At 45.6% G+C, this 25,035-nt stretch overlaps 1 protein-coding gene across 3 annotated transcripts in view; it reads right to left on the bottom strand.

Annotated features, from left to right (window-relative positions):
* The window catches only part of LOC126528045 (calcium and integrin-binding protein 1-like), a 48,191-nt gene extending 28,423 nt beyond the window's left edge, over positions 1-19,768 (bottom strand). Inside the window, exon 1 of one of the 3 annotated variants that reach the window (XM_050175902.3) lies at positions 19,228-19,768. The gene's annotated coding sequence lies outside the window, so the exon portion shown is untranslated. Of the gene's footprint in view, positions 1-3,483; positions 3,591-9,897; positions 10,005-19,227 lie in introns of those variants that run through there. The other 2 variants (XM_050175900.3, XM_050175899.2) reach the window with 2 other exon arrangements.
* Positions 19,769-25,035: the final 5,267 nt, after the last annotated feature.

The following is a 25,035-nucleotide window of genomic DNA, read 5'->3' as shown; positions in this document are numbered from 1 at the left end:
GTATGATTAATACAAATCGGGCCCCTCGGTTAGCCCCCCCCCCCCCCCTTTCTTCCCGTTCAGAAACCGATCTCGAAGGATATGCTTTTGCAAACTGCATACGCCATAAGTGAACGCGGAGCAGGAAACATGTCATAGCCGCCACGTTATCACGTTTTTTCTATATGGCATGAAAATCGTGGATGCAACGTCGACATTCCGACCTGCGATTCGGAAGTTACGGCTTGATCTGCGTGCTCAGACGAAAAGGAAAAAAAAAACTTATTTTACCATGACAAACATGAGGCGATCACAACTTTGTCCGTGTGGAGACACTGCTTTCAGCATCAAACCGCAGTACTTAAGCAAATTATAGGGTTTCCCCGTTCATAGCATATCGATCAGTAAAAATAACTAGCTTACAAGACGATAAAGAAACTGCCTTCGAGTTTGAGGAGCGTATAACACAATTCGACCTGTTCAGGTGGATTAGTGGAGGTGTACATTATTACGACGCCAAATCGCCATATTCGGACACTCGATAAACGAACTTCCTTTAGTTACTTTACTCACTTTATTTAACATTAAGAAACACGTTGAAATATCAATATTGAAGCCAGGAAGCAGTCATGCCACTTGTGCCCAGCAGAAATTCCAAGACTGCCGCCACTTTCGAGATGACCATTCCCTTAAATCTACTAAAAAATATACACTACAATAGTCCCATTAACAAATAACAGAATTGCCAATTAACGTCGTCCCGAACTTCTAGAACATGGTCTTTCGGAAATTGCTTGATGGAATGGCTATTGCATTTCCCAGCACATTTTAAGGATGTATACGTCAAAGCCAATAATACAACAGGTCTGGGCTACTTGGTTCATTCCTTAATAAGTGTCACCATCTAACACCGTCTAAGCATGCGCTCCTTAAGCGTAACTTCAGGCTTGCACCTTCAGACTTAAAAAAATACTTGCTTATGTCGCGCTAATCCACCCAAAAATATAATGTGATTCCGCCATGTTGGTTCCCGATCAAGCATACATCAACAACATTGAATCACTGCAAAACCACGCTTTTCGCTTCATATATTCAGGTTGCTCACGCTTCACCAGCGTCACAGCATTGAAAGAACAGTGCCAAGTTAAAACCACTATCACGTCGATGCCACTTCGCTCGCCTAACCTTATTTCATAAACTGTGTCATTCCACGCTTCACGATGACTTCTTTTCGCTAACCCCTGCAGTATGCTCCCACCGTGACCACATAAAGTAAAACGCATAACGTGCCACTCATCTCTTTACGCAAGATCTTATATCCCTTGCACGATAATAGAATGCAATACCCTACCATCACGCATAGCTACGGAAGTTAACTTACCATCTTCCCAAACTTTGCTGCAAGAGAACGGTTAGAACTAGCAGATTAGTTATTGCTCTTTTTGTTATTTTATGTGCATATCAACATAGTGTTTATCAAGCGTCTTCAGATTTTAAGAATTCTTGCATGTACCCCCTATACATCTCTATTCTGTATTCTGTCTGTCTGTCTTGGTGTGTGCGCGTGCGTGTGCGCGCGCGCGTGTGTTATATTTTATGTTTGAGTTATATAGTTCATCTTTCTGTTGTAAGCAATGTATTATCAGTTGTATTTCAAGCGCTCGTGCTGTATTTTTTTTCATCCATGAGTTAGGGTCTCCCCCCTCCCTCCATGTAGTACCCTCTCATGATGACAGTTAGGGGTATTGTAAACAAATAAAATACAAAAATAGGCAAGGCAGCGCGAAAAAAAAAAGCACTCATAAAATAGACTAACAACACAGTCTTTGAATAACTACTAAGCAGACATATGGCTTCAGTGGTGACCCGCCACGGTAGACCAGTGGCTGTGGTGTTGAATTGCTGAGCTCGAGGTCACGGGTTCGATCCCGACCGCAGCGGCCGCGCTTCGATGAGCGTCGAAATGCAGCAAACGCCTCTTGTACTTTAGATTTAGGTGCACGTAAATAAAAACCAAGGTGGTTCGAAAGTAAGCTGGAGTACCGCACTACGGCGCGTCTTGTAAAATTAGATCGTGGTTCTGGAACGTCAAAAAAAAAAAACAGAATTTCCTTTTGTTTACTTCACTAGTGCTCGGCTTCAATATTACACACGTCATAAAGTGTGCAATTACAACTTGAGGAAGTCAATCGTTTCTAATTAGCTACCAGGCTATTGCGATTTAAAGTGCGTGCGCTTCGCGGCTATTCCAGGATCCCATCTGAAAATGCAGAACAGCCGCGACCTTTCTCGGCGATCTCTCGCACAAATGTATTCGAAATAAAGAACGCGTGTGTCCACAATCGTGGACTACTTTCTCTGGCGATAAAGGGAAAGCTAAAGGGGCGTAGTTCCCGCACGTGTGTTACTGCGCCAAGTATTGACGTCGGGGACACACACGTGGCGCCATCTGCTGGAATCTCTCCGCGACGTAGAAATCGACATCACGTGATACCGACTTCGAAGCGTTCGGCATCTCGAGTGTTTCAGCCACTGTTATTTCCGAGTGTTTACATATCTTTAAGCGTGACACGCGCGTATTGGCTGCAAAACAACCTAGCCAGCGCATACAATCCAGCCTGGTACGTATACGGCAGCAGAGGTTTTAGAGCGAACGAGCGACCTGCTGTTATCATATTGGTTATTCAGTTCGCATTATCTTTCATAGAAGTAGCTCTGTACGCACTTCTGCCGCATTATCAGAGCTGTCCACGGCATTCGACGCTGGGAGTGCGGCCTGCCACTTTTGCCAGAATTATCGAGGGGCGATGATCTATCATCCCGCGATGAGCGTAGCTTCCACGTGCGACGGTTTCGCATTTGTCCAAACGCCGGAGGAGAACAGAAGAAAAATCAAATTTATCGCTCAGGGGGTGTATTTCATCCTATTTTACTCTTAATGTTAATAAGATGTTAAGATGATAAGATGTTAATACTTTCTGCGAGGATGAATGTGGGACTTTTTTCAATAGCGTTCTTGTTCGCGCTTTGCCTCCATACATTACCTCAGAGAGAGAGAGAGAGGAAGTCATAAGGGAAAGGCAGAGAGGTTAACCACGCTGAGCCCGGCTGGATACCCTGCACATGGGGATCGGGGAAAAGGGGACTGATGTATGAGGAGGAGGAGAGAAGTTCAGACTTTGCACCGACACACACACACAATTAAGCGTTCATCGTTCATCGCGAGCGGTCATAGACGCCGATGCATCTCAAGCATCGCAGCAGCGCCCTAGCGGCTTTGCGCATCGCAGCCGCAAGAGGTCACGGTCCCAAGATCTCTTCTGTAAAAATTAAGGCCTGTCATCCACGTGCCCTAAAGCTGGCAGCTGCCACAGAAAGTTGCCCGCCAGTGTAGCAAAAAAGTGACGCGTCATGCTGAAGCTTCGTTCGATCCTCGAACCACATACGGTTCGCGTGAGCCTCAGCAACCCACCGCGGAGAAACGAATCTCGCCCGTCCGCTTACCATGCAGCGTCACGTCTTTTCCTCGCAGTCGTCTCTTTCGAGCAGCTGCAGCTGCGACGAGCTCTCTTGTGCGTGCAGCATACGTGCGTCTGTGCAACGAGGCTGGTCAGCAGCGCAGCTGCGCGCTTTGTTTCGCCGCGTGCGCGGGCGGTTGTCTCTAGAAACGCGCTCGGAAAATCCAGGGCAAACAATGGACCTGCCTCCCGCCATTCGTCATCGGAGGGGACGCGACAGCGGATCGCTGCGAATCGAGCCCCGTGTACGCGGGTTTTGCCAGATATTAGAGAGGTTTAGCTTGTCCGGTATTCCGGTAAAGCGCAGGCGGACGGAGCGTTGGGGCGGAGGTGTAAAGGTGTTCTGTGGTGTAAACGTGAGCGGTCTGCATGGTGTAGCCACCTGGTGGCGCAGTGTTCAAACAGACAGAAACAGCTAATATTGCAGTAACCAAGTGTATTTTACTTTGTTGCGGGTGCAAATTTTTCGCAGCAACACTATTACGCCAGTGCCGAAAAATTTACAGCAGCAGCGAAGAAGAATACGCTCGGTTAATGCAATATTAGCTGTTTCTGTCTGTTTGAGCACTGCGCCACCAGGTGGCTGCACCATGCCGGCCGCTCACGTTTACGCCTCCGCCCCGCTGCGTTTTACCTAAATACAGGACAAGCTAAACCTCTCTATTCCCCACGATGGGAGCGTCACTGGGATGACATGTATACCGTTCGAGAAGCCTCCTGCGCGTTGCGCTGCAGTGTTCAATTACCGAAAGTTTACATATATAAGCAGCACGAGCTAAGTGGTCGTTATTCCGTTGTATGAGTTAGTTTCTAAGTTCTAACACCTGCTTCTCTCTCTGTCTCGCTCTCTTCGTGTATTTATAGCTCGGAAATGCATTCCTTTACTTTTTTTTCATTGTTGTAGCATTGATTCGTACGTGCGCTAATATTCTGAAACTGAGTTGCGAGTAAGCTTTTATTGCCTTTTGCCGTCCTCCGTTGTGCATGTTGCAGTTTAAAGGAACACTAAAGGTTACTCTGAAGTCAAGTTAAAGTGATAAAGTAATGCTCTAGAACGTCTAAAGCGTCAATATTATTACGATATCATCGCTCGATGATATTTGATGCATGGTGCTCCGCGTCAATTGCTTACAGACCGCGGCCGTACGTTTTTGGCCAAAGTCATTTCATTTATTTATTTTACCCTCAAGGTACATAGTACATTATAGAGGGGAGGGGCTAAGAAAATACAAAGTAAACATCGGTAAAAGTAACTCAAAAAAGGATAAATAACGGCAGTAACAATTCCAAATTTTGAGTTGACATCCGATGATAATAAACAGAGGTACAAAAGATAAATACAAATGTGATGTACACAATGGTAAAGGGATTAAAAAAAACATAATGCGTGCCTGCTCAATACAGCATAATTTTGCCACCTCCTACCACCCCCAAACGAACGGCCTCACTGAGCATTTGAACCGCACACTTACAGACATGCTATCCAAATACGTTTCAGACGACCACCGTGACTGGGACCTGGCTCTACCTTACATTACCTTTGCATACAACTCCTCCCGTCTCGAAACTGCTGGCTTCTCCCCGTTTTCCCTCTTGTATGGCCGCGAACCGACGCTACCACTGGACACTGTGCTTCCGTCCGCCACAGCTTCAACTAGCGATTATGCCCGTGATGCAATCGCCCATGCTGACCATGCTCGCCAACTTGCGCGCGCTCGTCTACAAGTGTCTCAAGACAAGCAGAAACAACGCTACGACCTCCGTCACCGTGATGTCCATTTTGTGCCCGGCGCCCTCGTGTTGCTTTGGTGACCATCGCGTAAAGTCGGCCTATGTGAAAAACTGCTTTCCTGTTACACAGGCCCATATCGCGTGCTCTGCAAAGTGACCGATGTCACCTGTGAAATCGTTCTAGCCACGCCCACTACGTCCTCTGCTGTGACAACCAGTGACATTGTCCACGTTGCCCGACTCAAACCCTACAACTCTCCACACACCTTGGATGTTTAACAGCACCGTGACGGTGTTTTTGCCGCCGAGCGAGGGGGGGGGGGGGGGGGGGGGTTAGTATTACGATATCATCGAGCGATGCTCAAGAGACGAGCCGCCGCGAGAACGACGATGAAGTGGGTCTGTGCCCTTGGCGCGAGCGAATGTCGGCCAGGTGCTCTGGCTCCAGTCCATTGTAAATTAGTGTAAATAGCCTGTAAATAGCCTCTTCCGTCTGTGTCTTTCTACACGTAACAATATAATCACGAACAGAGCTTTAGTAACCGAGAAATTGAGGTAAATGCACGACACGATTTGAGACCCCCCAGCGACATTCCAATACTAGCCCGATGACGAAGGCACTCCTCATCATAATTTGTCACTATATATAGTACTCAACTACTCATATTAAAAAGATCATTTCATTAGGTTATAGGACGGAAGAAAATGCTAATTGTCTACTTCTGTTCGATACTAAGAAAAAAATAACATTTTGACGTTACTCTTCAGTAGTATGGTTGGTCGAAAGGTTTCGTTTTCACTAGACTCTGCGCCGCGCGCGCTTTGGAGTTTCAGTAGTTTCTGCTGGCTCGCGAAACTTGCATTTGGAACAAGCAGCGAGAATGCCACGTCCATGTGATGTCGTGGGATGCGCGAACGGTCCGCGGAACTTGGCCAAGGGCAGTTGCTTATCGTTACTTAACGTTACTTATCGCTGTGTGCCAACGAGTGAACCACTCCGTTCGAAGTGGTTAAGTGCCGTACCTCTGCCACAAGCGTTGGCAAAGAGCAGAAAAATAGCATAGTGTGCTCGCTGCCCTTTCGTCCAGAGGATTACAAGTTCAACGCCGACTTACAATGTGGAGTGCCTTTCAAAGCAATGCCTTCCCGTAGCGCTGTTCCGTTGGTCTTGCCTGCATTCTCCGAAGCGCAAGAACAACTGCAGGTCGAAGATGGGGCGGCGAGTGCGGCATTTGGTTTTCACGAAGGAAAAGCTACAAATCTGCGAGTATGTATTGCCATGACATACAGTTGCCGTCGTAGTAGTACACAACGACACCGGCAGCGCGAGCCCTCAGCAGCAGATCACGTTCATCAGTGCTTAAATCGCTGAAGTCGAGCCCAGCATCGCGAGCCAATGTGTCGTTGTCAGGGTCGTACATTGCAACGAGCGCCAAAGTTGGCGTCATAAAATAAAGAACCAGCTTATCGTCGCGCGCTTTCCCTTCAGCTAGCCACCACAGTTCCGCTTTCACGCTGCTGTCGGCTCTGTCTTGGCTTTGTTTCTGTTCCGTGCGCAGAAAGGCCGTAGCGCCGTCTGCGGGCGCCGTTTTACTCATCGACGGCGCAACGTCACTATGAGACCATGACGTCACCACTCCTCGATCGGAGGGCGGGCGATTTGAACTGCGCTAGAGGTACGCGGACGCTTCAGAACGCATTTTCTCTTAAAGTATGTCTCTTCTTCGCAGGAAACAAGCGTTTCCAGGTTTCTGGGATGGTATTTCAACAGTCCACGTTGACCTTATATTAGCCTTTAGTGTCGCTCTAAGAACACATCATGCTGTCGATCTTACATACCGCCTTTTTTCCTCCTTCTTTGTAAGCTGTAAAATAACTTAACTCTAAGGGTACGGAGCAAAATTGATAGGAAAATCGACATTTTCTGCCCATTCTTGCTCATTTGCCAAAAAAAAAAAAAACACTGCATTGCTAAATACACGGTACTAATAACTGTGGGAGGAACACCCCCCCCCCCCACCTCCCCCTAAAACAAAGTATTAAAAAGTTAAACTCCGAGTCATGCAGTGCGCACGTACGAGAGAGTGCTTTGATAAGTATGGAGCCAGGTATATTGACCAATATGTCGATACTCGGTAATGCAAGAATCAATCACCTTTGTTTTCAGCTTTCCATGCCTAAAGTGAACACGGCACCAGTACCTTCACAAGATGTCAGTGTGGACAAACACAGATTCATAATTTAGTTCCCGTCTCTCCAAGGCAAAGATGCGAAGCAGATCCATGATGAAATGTCGCAAGCTTTAGGCTACAATGATCCTGAATTCCCATGCTACCGTTAAACGTTGGGTTGCCAATTTTAAAGCTCGTCATTTTGGTGTTGAAAGTGAGAAACTCTACGAAAGGCCTGTTTCTGTCCCAGTGCCTGCAAATGTGAAAGCCATAAAAGACATGATCCCGGAGGACCACGGAATATTAGCCAGAACTATTGCTACACATCTGGGAATACCTCGTGTGAGGTTTGGTGCAATTATCCACGACGAGTTGGAAATAAGTAGGTTTCAGTAACGCGAACAAAAGAGGAAGCGTGCGGAGACATCTGCGGCCCTTTTGGAACATCTTGCAAGAAAATGAATCAGATTTCCTGAACAAACTGCGTGGCTGGGGATGGGACATGAATCCACTGTTACGATCCGGAGGCAAACGAACAGTCTAAGTATGGGAGCACAGCGCTTCCACCATGCCAAATAAGTTCTGTATGCAAAGCTTAGTGCAAAAGCAAATGGCAATAGCTTTTCCTTCTTTTTTTCTTGGATACGAAGGTAATTCTGTTAGTGGACTACCTCCAACAGGGTCCAACTATCAATACAGAATATTGTTGTGCTTTATTGACGAAGTTGTGGCAAAATACAAACAAAGAAAACTTCCAAGAAATCTCTCTAAAGTTGTCAGCCTGTTGCATGGCAATGTCTCGTCACACATTGCAGGTGAAACAAAGACCAAACTGATCTCCTTAGGCTTTCAAATGATGACCCATCCACCGAATTCTAGCAACCTGGCTCCTGACTATAATCTTCCCATCACTTGCCCCCACGATAAAAAAAATAAGAAAAACTTTAGGGGCAATGACGTGAGAGTGTTCTGGAGACAACTAATGCTCCAAATGAGGAGTTGCACCAGCAGACAGAATAACTTGATTTGGAGTGACTCAGAAAATGCAGGACAAATATCGCAAGTGCATCGGCTTTCCGGGAGATTATGTATAAACAACGTAAGTACAGCTTCCAAGCTTAATTTCTTCTGGATGACGCTCAATACTTATCGGCATCCCCTCGTATGTGGTGGGATACTCGACAACTGCTGCATGCAGAACGAAGGCCTCTCCCAGGGACCTTCACTTCCGCTCTCCTTGTGTCAGCTGACCCCAACCTCTGCCGAAAAATTGTCTAATTTCATCGCACCACGAGGTTACTTGCCGTCCTTGACTGTGGTTCGTTTCTATTGGAACCTGTATTAAACGTAAATAAATTTCGGGAATAAATTTGACAACACGCGGGGTTCTTTAACGTGTGTTTGAATTTAAGTACACTATTTTTGTTATTCGTACAGGAGCGCCACCGTCGCTGCAGGGAATCGAACTTACGCCCTCGTGCTCAGCAGCACAATGTGTGAGCCACTGAGGCCTACACCAATGGGTACGCCGGGCGTGTTCAACAACGGACGTGGAGACAAACGAAAAGCAAAAAAAAAACTCTACCAGCAAAAGACAAAAGAAAGGCGTACGCGAATGAAGGCACGACATTCTCAAGACGCACACAAGCCGATCCACACGCTCGCTTAAAAGTCCCGGAATGCGGGAGACCCAGTTGCGCATGATTAAGTATTTAGTTTCTTTCCACAAAGCTATTGAAGGCGCACTGGCAAACATTTCTCAGGTTCAACGCGTACTATAATTAATACCGGAGCCGTATTCCCGCTCGATTACATTCAGACATGTTAATTTCGGGGCCCGTCGATTGCCTATACGCCTGCGGAAGCTGAGACGCCCAGAGGGACGACACACCTCCCACCAGCGCGGCGTTATTTTCACTTCGCTACATATACACCTGTATACGCAGTTCACAGGTGCATTCACAGGATTTCAGATAGATAATTTAGTGCTAGGCGCCACGCAAATATGAAGTTATCCCAAATACGCCCTCCCATGTAATACATTTAGAACACGCCCTATAGGATCGAGACATGATTCAATTAAAGCCATGTTACTTGCCCTGCAAGGAAACATATCCACACTCAAACAATAGAAATGGTTCAAGATGGAAACGCAGCGACCAACAGAGGGCAAAAAAAAAGTGAGGCTTCACATTGTACCCAGCGCTTCGGCAAAGGCGGAATTCTGTCCCGTCTTCGGCAAAGTGCCCCGTCTTCGCCGGGGCAGCTTGACAAAAAGAAGTTCCCTTGCCGAAACGTTGACTTCAATGTCAAGCAACACTCGTTCACCCACTATCGATCGCATCAGCGTTGGATTGAATCTAAACAATTTGCCGCGCTAGTCACCAAACGTAGCCCAAACTTGCACGTTACACCAAACTAACTCATGCACGCGTCAACGCATTATCCACGCAAGCGCAGTCCACGCGTGCAGAAGTCGGACCAAACGTGCAGCTCACCTGCTTCGAAGAGCTCGGCGTCCAAGGCGAAGCCGCACTGCCGGTCGCGCCCCCCACCGTAGCGTCCGACGCGACGCCTGTCTCGCTTATCGCCTCCAGCTATCTCCTACCAGCCCGAGGCTGCTATCGGCGTCCCTGCTCTCACGAAAGAACCCCGCGCACTGTATCGACCGGTGTGCACTACGCGAGATGCGCGCAGGCGCATTACGTGACCGAGGGCGTCGCTTATCGGCGCGATAACAGCAGAGGTCAGCCGTTCGCGCAGCATTATAACAAGCCCTTGCACTACCGACACGTTCGTCGGGGCGCCGATAGCGGGTTAGTTATAAATGGAAGGGCGCGGAGCCGAAAAGGACAAGCCCGCGCGCGTTAAGGTCAGTCGGAAAGGCGTTCGTTCCGGCTGCTGCGAAGGCTAAACAGCCGGCAGCTACAGGCTATATCTGCTCACCGTCTGTGCTGACACTTATCCAGAACGGACGAGTATACGAATGTCTACACGTAACAGCCCGCTGAGCAGCGAAAGCAATTCGAGGTCGGAACTGTTTAACGCGCGCATAGAGCCGTATAGGTATATGCACACGGCAATGCGGCAATGACGCAGCCGGCCGCCTAGCGTCTCTCAACCTTCACTTTCTTGTTCGCCAGCCAAGTACAGGCCCTCGTTTCTCACGTAGGATGACGACTACGATTGTTATTAACAATAAAAAGAAGAAGAACCCGTGTATACAACGCAGTGTTGAAATCTAAATGACGCAAACTTTCTTCCTTTGTTTTTTTTTATCTTTAATTTCGCGAAGTAGCAGATATATAGTGGATGACAGGCGCACACACGTCTTCGTCGCATATACTACACAGCTGCGTAGCTGTTAGCCCTCCATAACAAGACGAAGAAGGCTATGTATTTTGCTTTTCGAGGGTAGAACGTTAAGAAGAGTATGTACACAAGTGGTACGAAATCAAAAGCTTTAAGGAGGGTCGCAAAACAAACGAAAAGAAGAAAATGCGAACATGCCGAGGTGCTGATTCGATAACGCCGCGTTCTTTCGGTTCCGCGTTCGCGCACTTTCACCCCCTGCCGAGGAGGGCAGGGTCGGCCTTGGCTGCGTGTGTATATACAGAGCAAACGAAGGCGGCGCTGACTTGGAACGCGATCAAAGTTCCCGTACCATTACTCCTCGAATGTGCGCGTCACGGTGTAAGTTGGTGCCGACGCGAGATTGATGGCGTAGCAGGCCAGACGCGATCAACATGCCCCACGCCTTGCATTTGCTATTCCTTTCTTTTTCACGCTTAATTACGCAACCTACACGAGTCCCCGGACACGCACTCGTTCATATTGCCTCTCGACCTGCCAATCGTTCGTCGGTAAAACTTGCAAATCGCGTAGTCAAAAAAAAAAGAAAATACTAAAGGTACGTTAACGTTTGCCCCTACGCGCGGGCTGTTCACTGATGATCGTGGCGCAAGACTAAAACAAGCAGAACCTCGGCTAATGGGTTTCACGGCCTCGCGACGTCCGGCTGCGGTTACTCGTATGGGCGCTCGGAGCGGCGAATTAGCGCAAGCCCTTGAAAAGACCCTGCAAATGCGTAGCGCACGGTCGAGTTGTCCAATAATTAAACTTCACCCTGAGGGCCAATCTGCTATAGACTCCCGGTTAGCTCATAGTGAGGCGACGCGCATTCGTTTCCGTGCGACAGGCATTCAGACGTGCATTCGTTTTAAAGCAACGAATCAGTCGTCGGGGACGTCTAACTATATACCTATTCTTTGCGAATACAAATTCGTTGTACGAGTCTTCGCGGTAAATGTGTTCGCAATAGACATGAAAATAGGAATTCGGCCGAAACACACGGGAGTCCTGCGTTATATGGGTAATTTCATTGTAGATGTGTTCGTTGTGAGGACGCCTGGCTGTATCTATTACGGCGTCGGCTGTTACGACTGCGAGAACCTCAGTCCCGTAAGGATTAACAGCCTTGGGATCACGTACCGGAGCTGTAAATGGCGGGCGATGTTTCAAAATGATCCCCGCAAAAGGACGAGAAGACATATACCATGGTGTTAAGGGTATAAGCGAGCAGACGTGTGCATACCTACCGCATGACCCTAAGATATCCGGGGTAAATTACTAACGCCCGCAAGAAATTACTAAAGTTTCAATGGACCTCAATTGAGTCGGCGAAGTCCTTAAACGTTCACCGATTTTCATGCAACTTCTGCAGACTTGGGTGATCAGTTTGAAGACACTATGGGGGTACCCAGTGATCGCATTTAGAAATCAGTGCGCACCTTTAGCTGTCCGCTTTGCTGCTGAGCAAGTAGGTAGGTTGCAAGCAGGTAGGCAAATAGGTAGTGGTAGTAGGTAGTGCAAGTAGGTAAGTAGGCAAATAGGCAAGTAGGTACACTCTAAGAACAGTTTACACCCTTTGGCCTGCCCCTTCTGCCACACAACGATAATCGTCATCTGCCTTGATGCGTTTCCTTTCTTTAACGCTGCGAGCCCGAAACTTACCAGTAACGAACGGCACGCGCTTTATCAGAAGGGGCACTCCAAAGGGTGTAAACTGTTCTATGCTGATAACGCGCGTGCCGTTCGTTACTGGAAAGTTCCGGGCTAGCAGCGTTAAAGAAAGGAAACGCACCAAGGCAGATGACGATTATCGTTGTGTGGCAGAAGGGGCACGCCAAAGGGTGCAAACTGTTCTTAGAGTGTAGGCAGACCTATATAACCTAAAGGTAAGTTTCATAAGTCTGCTAGATTGTTCCTTTCTTTCAGTTTTAAGGAGTAGCTTGCTGAAAGGTCGTCCTCATGCTTCGCGACATTCGACAAAATTAAGGGGGCGAGAAATAAAGCGACTTTATAACATATATTATCTCGCACCGTTGCCGCATTTCCAACGTCTTTAGATAAAGGTTTAGTTCCATTAACATGTAATCATTGCATAATATGACGCCGATGTCGTCTATAACACACCAGAAAGCTTTCTCGGCTTGATTGATTGCTTGCTTAAGTTTTTCTTGCCGGATCACTTGAATAATGTATCGGCGAGGCTCTATACTGTGTAGTGAATGGTCGCAGACAAACATGAATAAGTAGATTAGAAGACAGCAGGCCAAAAATAAATATTCGATGACACCTAAGCCCTTATGAGTTGTGAATGCTAAAGCATTAATGTCCATTTGAACGCCACAGAGCGATCCTTCGAGTTATGAGCTCCTCGCGGACAAGCGAGCGCGTTGACACGCTTGGCGAACGCCTCCTAGATAGGACAAGGCCGGTGCACTTCGATCCGTGACGTCATGCTACCTTGCCCGACTGCCATATAATCTAGCGGGGGCGCTCCCGGTTGAGCCGCGGTGATTTTGACGTCAGCGCTTTCGTCACGCCGGCCTTGGCTAAAGCCCCTTAAACTTCGTGAAGTAGCCACACTCTCCTCTTCCCCTTCACTCCTCCTCGCTTCTCCTCTCTTTCACGCTCCCTCCTCGACCGTGGCGCGACCTACACTGCTCGAGCGTAGCAACGGCGCCAACCTGCGCTCCTCGCCACTCTGTAGACGCTTCTCGAGCAAAAATGGCGCTGAAGCAAGGCGCGAGGGCCCACGTGATGCTATTAGGCCAATAGCGACGCGGCGGTGGCCTCGGCCAGAGCGCGCGAGGAGGAGGCGGCATTCTTCAAAGCGTGGCACTACTTTACGAAGCTTAAGGGGTTTTAGCCTTGGCAAGTGTCCCCTTTCGCCCGCTCTGCTCCGTCGAGGGGAGCACGTGACGTGGCGTTGTAGCCAATGGGAATTTAGGTACCGTTTCGCTGCTACAGACGCCGTCTTTTTCTTTCAGTGGGTCATGTGATGCTTTCGCATCAATAAGAACGTAAGCGCGGGGTGGGCAGGTGGAATCCTATGGACTTTACGTAGGCTCCTATGGAATGAAGACCGTGTTCCTGCGACGCAGCCTATACAAAAGCAAACGGTTCGTTGCGCCGTGTACACAAGAACTGTTATCTCACTTAGTGACTGTCTGTAACCATGCGCACTTCCGCACTTGCACGCAACCAGCGTGAGCCCTCAACCCTTTACGTTTTTGTAGGGGTTTGCGGATAGCGAAATTTGATACCGAATCGAATTGTGCCAGAAGCGAATCGAATCGAATGTTGAGTACTTTCTGAATGGTTCTAAAATAATGAGCAACCATTTTCGCCACAGAGGTAAAACAATCTTCATATTATAGAATATTCACAAGTTTAGCAAGTTGATATCATTATAGTGCACGCTATTAAGTGCCACTCATTAAAAGCGTAAATAAAGCACTAGACACCAATAAGAACTTTATTCGCACACTAAGCACTCGTTGGCGAGTGCTAGTGATAGTGATCTAGCTGCAAAAGTCTGGCTTCCTGAGTGACGGAGCGTCTTCCCAATACCCCGTGTTTTGTGTGTACGGTGGCAGCCGGGAGGAAATATCAATGCACTTTTGCTACAGTTTATGCTTCATTGCGCACACTCAACTACTCGAAATATTGAAAAAAAAAGGATATTCGGAAAATATTCGTATTTACAAGCAGTGACTATTTCATTCCGTCCTCGAATCGAATTCGTTATTTGAACGTTTGGAATATTCGCAGACCCCTACATTTCTTTTAATATCTTTCTCGCCACGTATAAGGTAGCAAACCATACGATTGTCTGGTCGATTGGTTGTAGCTTTATCTCCGCGGAGTCCAAAAATCAATGAGTTACGTTTGTCCCGCGTACACCGAAAAAAATAGCCACCTAATCTCTTTTCGAATTTCCTGATCCCATCACAAATACCACGTCATCCTCTGCAGTGCTCGAATGCGCTTCCGTCCCCCGTGCTCCCGTTGTTCTTTTTTTTATTTAAATACTCGTAGCATAATAGGCCACCGGTTATCTGTTCTATGCACTGTACGAGGGGCCCACCTTCACTTCTTGCACTTGGACAAGCCTGGTCAGAACTAAAGACAATTCAGTGACGTAAGTGGTTTCCAAGTAAGTTCTTAATGCCGATTGGTTTGTTACGATGGTTTATCGAAATATCCCGGTTAGATGCTGAAGGCAGCATTCATTTCAATGTATGTGGAGAATGGAACTGCTTTCTCATGATCTCTGTCCTAAAACGGTGGGCCAACATTCGAAGTTCCGAATACGAATCGAAGATTCGTGTTCGTATTCAAAAGAAAGCGTTCTGTATTCTCGAATATTGGAAACTAACGAGATGCTTCGCAACAACGGACTGCTAATATGTCCCTACTTTCTTTTTCTGTATACTTAACAAAATATCACAAATTATCAGAAGTGAAACAAAAACAAATGTTTTAAAAGAAGTGCCGAAATAAAATGGGTAATGCAAATTATGATTTCACTTTTCTGGCGCAAGGCCTACATGACGTGTTATTTTTGCTTGTACACTGTCGTTTGGTGTTTTTGGCACTCTAGTCAGGAACAAGTTTTATCCTGCACGCTAGAACCATGATGTTTTCCTTGTAACAGGTCTCTTTGTATTTGTCTACGGACCACAAGACGTTCAGCAGCTACTTGCTCCCCCCCCCCACCCCACATACACACTATTTATTATCTTTTTTTGGTTACCATTTATTTAGAGTGTTTGGAAAGTTTGTTTGCAACCAGGCTATAAAGTTAAGGAGCTATTCTTGCAGTGGTTTCTTTGTTAGTTTTTTGCCGGCTACCAGTGACCTTATGTTTAAAACTGATTCTTTTTACCTGATAGTTATCTGTCTGTTTTGCACTAGTCAGTACAGTAATGGCACATATAATTATACCTAAATCAGTATTCCTGTTGTAAATGCACGCGTCTATACTCGAATGTTCGATTCGATATTCGATACTTAGTATTTGTGTTCGATTCATATGCGGAAAATGTTGTGTTCGCCCACCTCTACTCCTTTTCGAAGTTATGCCTTTTATTTGCCATTCCATCGATATTTGCCCATAGTTCATAATAGCAGCACGTACATCGAAAACTTCGCCAATATATCTTTCGTTCCCGGGGACCAATGATAACTGCGGCCCGCTGCTTTCTCAACGACAATTGGCGTGTCGCGCTGATGACGTCGAATCGCCGGGGGCGTTGTCTGGTTCGCCTTGTTAGCGAATACCATAATGGCTGAGCTCCCTCTATAACGGCGCATCATCGGTGTGGTGCCGGCTGTCCGCATTTCTTTTGTGTCCCACGGAGCTGGACGTAGCTAATGACGCCTGATTAGTGACCTATTTTCATTCTGGCTCCTACAATAGCGGCCCGTTGGCACACAGCGGAGGAAATACGGCTCTTGAAGAACAGAATAGTCGTAAGAATGACGCGATCTTAGCAATCACTTCGCGATATAGCCGGCAGTCCACTCGTAATTGGGGAGCGACAATTGTGGTGTAAGAAAGGGCAGAAATGCAACAAAGTGGGTGAAGTAGGGTAAGAATGCTAATCGCATTAAAACATGGTGTCATAGTACTTACCCGGACCGCAAACTTGGCAACTCGAGGCGCACTAGACAAGTAATCGGGGACAATGTATAGTAACGATTCATTTCGCTCTATTTTATTTATTTCTTGTGCATCCCTAACGGCCGGTCAATCCCGGTGGTAAAGAGGGCGGAGCGCCTTCCGGACCAATGAAAAAACCGCGAAATGGAATGGCATTGAAATAGAATTATTCCGCTATACCGGCACATAAATCGACGATAATGTGTGCTTACTACTACCAACATGTGGGTCATGGAAAAAAATAAAGAAAAAAATGGGTGTTTTGTTTTATTTGTAAGAACACTCGAGCTGGTAGAATGTGGTGTTGTATACCGTGTTTTCGATATGCGTTCGTGGTTTGGGTACATTATTGGTGTTTTTCAGCTTTAATTGAAAGAGCGGGTCTGTATGTGTAATGGGGGGGGGGGAGGGGGGATATTGTCGCCGGAGTCCTGTAACATATCTCGATTAACACCATCCAGAGAGTTATGTGCCATACCAGAAGCAACGAGGTTCATCTCCGAAAGGGACACGCCCGAGAAATTGGTGCTTTTCACGGACTTGAAGTAGGCGACATGTAGTGCTTCCAAGCTACGTCCATGGCAAAACATCATGGAGTGAAATTAATGTTCAAATTTCGTGTACCTGATGTTGCATTTCAGTGTGGTTGTCCAGTGGCATTAGGTAAATTATCGGGGAACGACCGGACAGACGAAAAGGCAAAGCAGGTCTATTATTCCTTCTTATCTACACCATGACATCAGAAATGTCGTGAGGAAATTCTCCCTGGAAGGGTCAATGGCAACACAATTCGACGGTGAAGCGAAGAGAGATATTCTTTACGCAGTGTACCCTAAACTATATCCCCCCACCCCTAGTGTAGGGTAGCAAACCGGGCGCTCGTCTGGTTGACCTCCCTGTCTTTCCTGTCCTTTCTCGCTCTCTAAACTATAATTGAGACTTTCCGGTAACTTAACGAAAGACGTAGAAACATTGCTTCATCGGTTTCGGCAAAGTGTAGCCTTCACCAACAACTTCCTACATAAAAATAAGGCACGAAATCAGCATGTGCTTACGCTGAACCAGGCCCCCCGAGGACAGGCCAGACGTACTGTTATCAATTATCCGCTCTATTCCCAGAAGAGGCGAGAACTATGTGTAAAATTTAACACATTAGAGAGTTCTGCGATTTCTCTATAGGCACTCTACTTGGACCGTCGCCTTCTGGGCAATATCCCACATGTAAGCGAAATGTAACAGCAGGAGCTATATGCTTCCAATCACTCTACCTGATCCCCCGGCTAAATCTATCTATTGTTGCGAAGTGTTGTAGACACGAAATATTATTTCCACTGTCATTTAATGAATTGTTCTCGATTGTTTTGATGACAACCCTTCGTAAGATCAACATCCAATTAAAGTTTAAGCACTAGGATCGAGTTCATTAATTCATCGAAGTCTCTTTCTTAAGGCTGCAGAATCAAAATTTGTTCGTAACACAAAAAAGAATCCGTAAATTTCCGTAAAATGGAATCGCAACTACAAAGGCATAAGAAAGTGAAGTAAGACGAAACATAGATACAGGTATAGTCAAGCATATATTAGATTTTGCATCATTTTCCTTTTTTCTTTTCTGCGAGTTGTCAGAGTTGCTGTTCGTCAGTGCACGGACTGCAACTCTGACCACAGCTGGTGAGGCTTCAGTTCTGGCTTTAAACGGCTTCGCTATTATGCAAATTGATAATTTCCGGCCAAATTGAATCGTGTCGAAAAAATTACGGCTTGACTTTCTCAGTTACTCAGTATGTTTCTCAGTAAGTTCACTAATAGCGAGATATACTCGCCAACATCACCAAAATGCACTAACACCCTATTTTGCCCGAACCAACCTATTTAAATAGTCTTTATTTCCACGCACCATTAATGACTGGGATGACTTGCCTTTACGAAACTTGTGTCACGATTGTTTACTTTCTGTATCAGCATTATTGCCGTATTGCTGCAGCGTTTTATTGTATTGACATTGTTTTACTTCTTGTGCCCTAATATTGTATTATCCACCCTGCATGGACTTCGTGTCCGCAGTATGTATTAAATAAATAAAATAAAATAAATATCGCGTTATATAACCAACGATTCGCGAACATTATGCATATGCATCAATATTTATAACCTTCACGCGTTTAGAAACATATATATGCGTTCCTGAGAGCCCATAAAGATAAACCTTGCTCTTGCGATCATTTTTTTCTTCCATAACGCGATGTTTAATGAGAGCGTCGTCCTTCCTACAGATGACGTCACAATCAGGGCACGCAGGTCGCCTCCCATATATGAAGTGTTGCAGAGTAGCAAGCAATTACAGACGCTGAGCACGAATATTTTGCAGGCATGCACTCTTGAACAAAAACTGTAAGCAGTAAAAGAAACAGGTTACAATAGCTTGGGGTCGCATACGTAGTAGATAAAGGTTTTCTTAAAGAGATGTGTATCTGACTAATACTTCTTGGTGTTAAGTAATCGATTTTTACTGCGATAACCGAGCGCGGACATCAGCACAAGTCACACGAGAATATACATGACAGGACGAACGCTCATCCTCTCCACTGCTTTCTTGCGAGATCGTGTGACATCGTACACACAACGTGCCCACGTCGTTATCGCACGTGTCCGTATACGACACGCATCCTTGTGTGACACGCACAGGACGAGCGCTCGTCCGGTCCACGCTTTTCTCGCGTGGTTTGCGCTTACGCACAGAGTAAAAACATGCCGAAGTATGAACACTACCACACAATGGAAACGAAGAAACCTCGTCAGCATCGTTATCGCTCACCGTGCATCCGTGTACCGACCACTGCCAGCGCCGAAACCGCGATTTTGCCGCACCCGGCGTTCTCTCAGGTGCCTGGCCATACACCAGCGCCAGCACCCGTCGTAACGCAGTCTAAAACGCAGTCAGCTACAGAGCGGCATTCGAGTCGGACGCCAGTCTGGGCGCTACGGCGTCGTCGATCGAGAGCTCGCCATCCTCGTATCCAAGACCCGTCGCCGACGTTCGTTGTCGCTTCGACGGGCTCTCGGGAAACGTCGTCCCTGGTCGCACCAGTCACCGTGCGTGGACGACGAAAAAGGCCGTCTGTCTTTTTTGCCGACGCCGCGGCTGGATTGGGCGCTGGCCAATATATAGACTCAATTGCGCAGGACAATGCCGGCGCGCGACGGGCTCGATCTTGACATCGACGAGGCTTCGAGCGTGATGTGCACTCGCTTGGCGCGAAACTAAAAGGGGAGAAAAAACACGCCGCACACGCGTGCGTTGTTAATAGAGCCAGGCAGAGAGCGCCGGCGCACTTTTCAACGTCGAAGCCCCAACACGCACGTGCCTTTCTTCCGCTACCTCGCACGTCACGTACGCGTGGTTGCGTTCTTGTTTCTTTTTTCTTTTTTTTTTCTTCCGGCCGCGTGGCGGATAGCGAGTCGCCTTGGAACGCAGCGGAGCAGCTCTCCACACTCGTCGTACGCTTCCTGAAGGAAGTGCGCCGAAGATACGTCGCAGCCGTTCATGCCACCGGCTTACGTAACGGCTATGGCGACTATCGACAAGTCCGATTGTCGAATGTTATCGAACGCTCTGCGCTGAGTGCCTTTGTCATCGTAAAGAAGTCGTCGCTGTGCATAACGAAGCAATTGAAGGCAGATGCGATACCTTGGTATGCTGTAGCCGGTGACAACATAAGAATTACAAGGTTACATGCACGCCGTGCGATTCGAACGCAATTTGCATAGATGACAACAAAACTTATTCACCCGTAGGCACGCGTGCGACTGTGGTATGAACGTAGAATACGCCAGGCAACTAGGTTCGCTTATTTGCTTGACGCCAATGGTCTTCGCGTGCATGAATTTTCTCTTTGTGTCACTGGCTTCAGGGTGAAACCTGAACTTCTAGTGAAACATAGTGGGTCACCTTAATATCCCCGTTCAGCCATACCTAGTATTTTAGCTTGACCCAACTAGCTTTTGTTTTCCAATTAGTCTAGCATTTATATTAGCCGAGCAAATTCATTAAGCGTTGAGCGTATTCCCGCAAGCTCGACTCTCTTTCAGAGGTGAAGGGTAGCTGCACTACGTTCTCGTGCGAGGAGTTTGTCTGTGCTGCTTGGGCTGTCACCGAGTCAGTGGGAGGAACCTGCTCAAGTGAGAATAATTAACTGACCTGTTGAAATAAATAAGGCTGGTATAACTCAATGATTACTCTTTGACAGAATATTTTCCTTTCTTATCGTGTGTGTGCTGCAGCAAAAGTCCGCGAAGGATTCAGCACATTGTAATGCAATGCGAAGAAGATATTCACCAAGATATTCGAAGGGAAAGGGGGAAGGTTCACAAGGGAGGCAGTGAAAATTTATTAAAGCTTGCGCCCCGAACACACACCTTTTATGAAATACATAGGAACTTTATTAAGGATGGCATGCCTTTACACTGACCAGCAACACAATTTTTCTATCACGGTGATTTTTTTAGCGACTATGCTCTTGCCGTTTTCAGTTGCTCCAGGAACTTGTTCGCGGCAAGAACAAGCACACCCCTAGTATATAGCAGCGCTGACTAGTGCCGCAACAAAGAGGCGACACAGATACTACTAGAATTTGGTTATTGTACGTTTTCTTTCTTTCCTTTTTTATTACACACACACACACACACACACACACACACACACACACACACACACACACACACACACACACACACACATATATATATATATACATATATATACATATATATATATATATATATATATATATATATGTGTGTGTGTGTGTGTGTGTGTGTGTGTGTGTGTGTATTTGCGACAAGGTTTTCTTTGGCGACTTCAGATCGACTTGCGGCACGTGGGATCCGGGTATTTAACCACTTCTGCCTCTAAAATTAGACCTTTTTAGGTTAAAATAATTATTAGTAAAATAAAGAATGAAGTATCTAAAGAAGATTTAGAGGCTTTATTTTATTTACACCTAAGTAATAGTAATACAAAGTAGCTATTAAAGATAATATATTTATCAATATCTGGTATGTAACCAAGAATATTGACCTATTTAAGAGTATAATGACCTTTTATTAGTTAATAATGGTATTCAAGTTGAGCCCGCCTAGTGCACGCAGGGCAAAGAATAAGGCGCCAAAACTAAGCTTGCAGCGAAAAAGACGCACTAAGTTCGCGTAGAGCTATGTACGCAACAGTGATAGTGCCTAATTAGCGAAAAATAAAAAGGGGGCGGGGCCGAAGTGAAATCCGGACGAGCTCGTTAAAACGGCGCCTGCCGATAACCAGAACCGGAAGCGTGGCTTTACTCAACGAAAACGTGTGGGCCAATCCCGAAGATAGTGCAGATTTAAAAAGAAAAGAAAGTAAAGTTAAATTATGCGGTTTTACGTGCCAGGACCCCGATCTGATTATGAGGCAAGCCGTAGTTAGGGAACTCCGGGATAATCGGGACTACCTGGAGTTCTTTAACGTGGTCCTAAATCGTACACGTACGCGGGTGTTTTCGCGTTTCGCCCCCCGTCGAAATGCGAACGCGTCGTGGCCGCTATTCGATCCCGCGACCTCGTGCTTAGCAGCCCAACACCATAGCCACTAAAGAAGGAAGTAAAGAAAATGCAAAAATTAAGTAAACGGCTATATGTAAGAGTAAGATGTTACTAAAGCAGGCTAGCGTGGCGTAGGTTAAGTTAGAGCGGCTCAACAGCGGTCGACATCGAAGAAAGAAAGACAAGGTATTTTGCCTCTCTTTCCTCCCGAATATCAAACATGGAGAAATATGGAGAAACATGGAGCAGCAAACCACGTGGTACACTAAAGCGCCCCGGAAGCCTTCTCTTTCTTCGATGTCAACCGCTGTTGACTCGCCTTTGCCGCATTTTTTATTTATTTATTTATTTATTTATTTATTTATTTATTTATTTATTTATTTATTGTAAAGGCGCCGCCCCACCCATCTGCACTTTATCGCGAACTGAACCTACTTTTCGTAAAACTTGACGCAACGTTCGTAAACCTTACGAACAAAAATGGCAGTTCCGTCCGAAGGGTAAATCACTGTCAACGATGGCAATGTTTAGCATTACGCTTGGAATTCCTCGTTGGTGCGCCGAAATTTCTGGCGCCCTTAAAAGCTCTAACACGCCGTTAGGGCCTGTAATGACATATCACAGGCACCGATACTAAAGCCCCTTTAGTCGCTACCATGTCCGTAAAGAGCGGCGCCAGTAAAATTACATCGATTTCAGGTTGTGAGCGCTAAGATTGTTTTGATCTTTTTAATAGTCTGAGAATTGGTTTAGTCTAAAATAAGCACGCTGTGAACGAACTATTTAAAGAATTTCGTTTGCGCACAACAATCCTCTCATTCTCAGGAATATTTCAGTCATGAATATAAGACATTGATTGAGCAGCTTCGGTTGTTGAATAGTTTAGCACCTACCTCGCATATACGTACGGTTATTTATTGCATTTTTGCGGTTAACATCGTTAGTTTATATATCGGGGGTTTTGTTTTCTCGCAACCCCACGTTAAGGATTTTTTGTGGTAACATTTACAAACGATTAACACAAGCAACGGTCCCCTTTAGGTTACAATCGTCTTGTTTTAAACAAACAAAATCCCTCACAGAAATATACTCGATGTTCACATATTTTTCTTTTTTGCTTTTTTATAGGCACCGATTTTTTTTAATTCACCAGGATATCTTTAACGAGCTCCCAATGCGCGGGATACGGGTGTTATCAATGTACACCAATGCCACGCACAGGCGTCATTGATGTACTTATCACTGACCACCTTCCCGTACTTGTAACTTTCACCGCAAGAGTACCTAACTAAAACACGTGCCACTTTACTTCTAGGTTAAATCAGGCCGACTTTATAAATACAATTCATGATACTGACTGGGCTTCCATAGGGAATTTGCGTGATCCTGAAAGAGCACTAGATAATTTCTGCTCCTTGTTTCTTAAAGCTGTGTATGCAAACACTAAAACGGTCAAATGCAAGAAAATATTTAAATTTCCGCACAGTCCCTGGTTAACAAAAGGTTTGTTAACTAGCGTGCGAAAGAAAGATAATCTATATAGGAAAATAAAAAAAAACAGCCATCCAATGTGGGTCTATGACTTCGGCATAAAAAATATAGTAATCTATTGAATAACCTTCTAAAAAAACTGCTTCTGTGAGATAAACAATAATAGGCCTGTAGCTTCACCGTATCCTCTTACATGTTGTAACCACACATTTTTTTCTCTTTCCTGTCACCCCTTATGAAGTGTGTTCTACAATCCTGAATCTAAAAAGAACTCTATAGCGTCGGGCGAGGTAATATTTCTGCTTATCACTTAAAGCTCCTGGCCTCATATATTGCGGAAGTATTAAGCAACATAATTGTTCTCATATTTAAATGTGGTACCTTTCCGCGCTCACTTAAGAAGGCCAAGTTAATTCCGGTGCATAAAAAAGGTGATATTACAGAGGTCCTAAACTATCGCCCTATCTCTATTCTGTCCTCAATTAGCAAAATTATTGAAAAATCATTTCTGAAACGTATTAACAGGTACCTAGACAAATTTAAGTTACTAAAGCCTTGCCAAATTGGTTTTCGTGCAGGTAGTTCAACCAACTTAGCTTTACTATCATTAATTGATTTCTTAAGTTCTTCCATCGACAACGGCGACTTTGTCGGTTGTGTATTTCTTGATTTTACTAAAGCCTTTGACAGCGTTAATCATAATATTTTATTTACTAAACTAGAATCATTGGCTATCACTGGTCCACCTATATATATATAACTTAAAAAAATTACTTGATCGCGAACAATCAGTCTGCATTGGTGGAGTTTACGCAAATGTTAAGGTCATTAATCAAGGGGTACCGCTGGGCTCAATACCTGGGCCTTTATTGTTTTGTATCTACATTAATGATTTACCTGATTGCATTATTTTTCCTAACGTTGTCCTTTACGCTGATGATACCACCATTTCCATGTCACGCAAATCGTTAACAACGCTAATCACTAAAATGAAGAACGAATTGACCAATGTTATACAATTTTATTCTTTAAACAACCTAATTTTGAACCCGTTTAAAACTAAGTCCATTATTTTTAAATCATCTCAAAAAGTTCTCCCTTATCTACCGCAAGTATCCATAGGCCACCATTTAATTCCAGCGGCCGACTGTGTAACCTTCCTTGGCATAAAATTAGACCCTAGCTTGATGTTTAAGAATCATATTGCTCATGTGAGGCAAACAAACTGCTTTTGGTATAAGAGCTCTCATTAAAATCCATTCTTTTCTGTTCACGCCTTATTGTCTTTATACTTTGCCTTCATACATAGTCACTTTTCATATGGCATTACTACGTGGGGAAATACATATAACTGACACCTTTCGTCAATACAGCACATTCTATGACGTCCATACAGCCCATTCAGAACCAGGCCATTCGCATTATTACCAACAGCTATATTTACTCTAATGCTGCTCCGCTCCTTCAGGCTAACTTCATTCTTCCTATATCTGGCTTGTTTAAATTTCATTTACTTACCACTCTATAGAAATTACTTAACAAACAGCTCGCGTTT

Source organism: Dermacentor andersoni, chromosome 9 (assembly GCF_023375885.2).
Source record: "Dermacentor andersoni chromosome 9, qqDerAnde1_hic_scaffold, whole genome shotgun sequence".
NCBI lineage: Eukaryota > Metazoa > Arthropoda > Arachnida > Ixodida > Ixodidae > Dermacentor > Dermacentor andersoni.
Note: the sequence above shows the minus strand (reverse complement) of the source record. Positions and strands in the feature narration are given on the sequence as shown.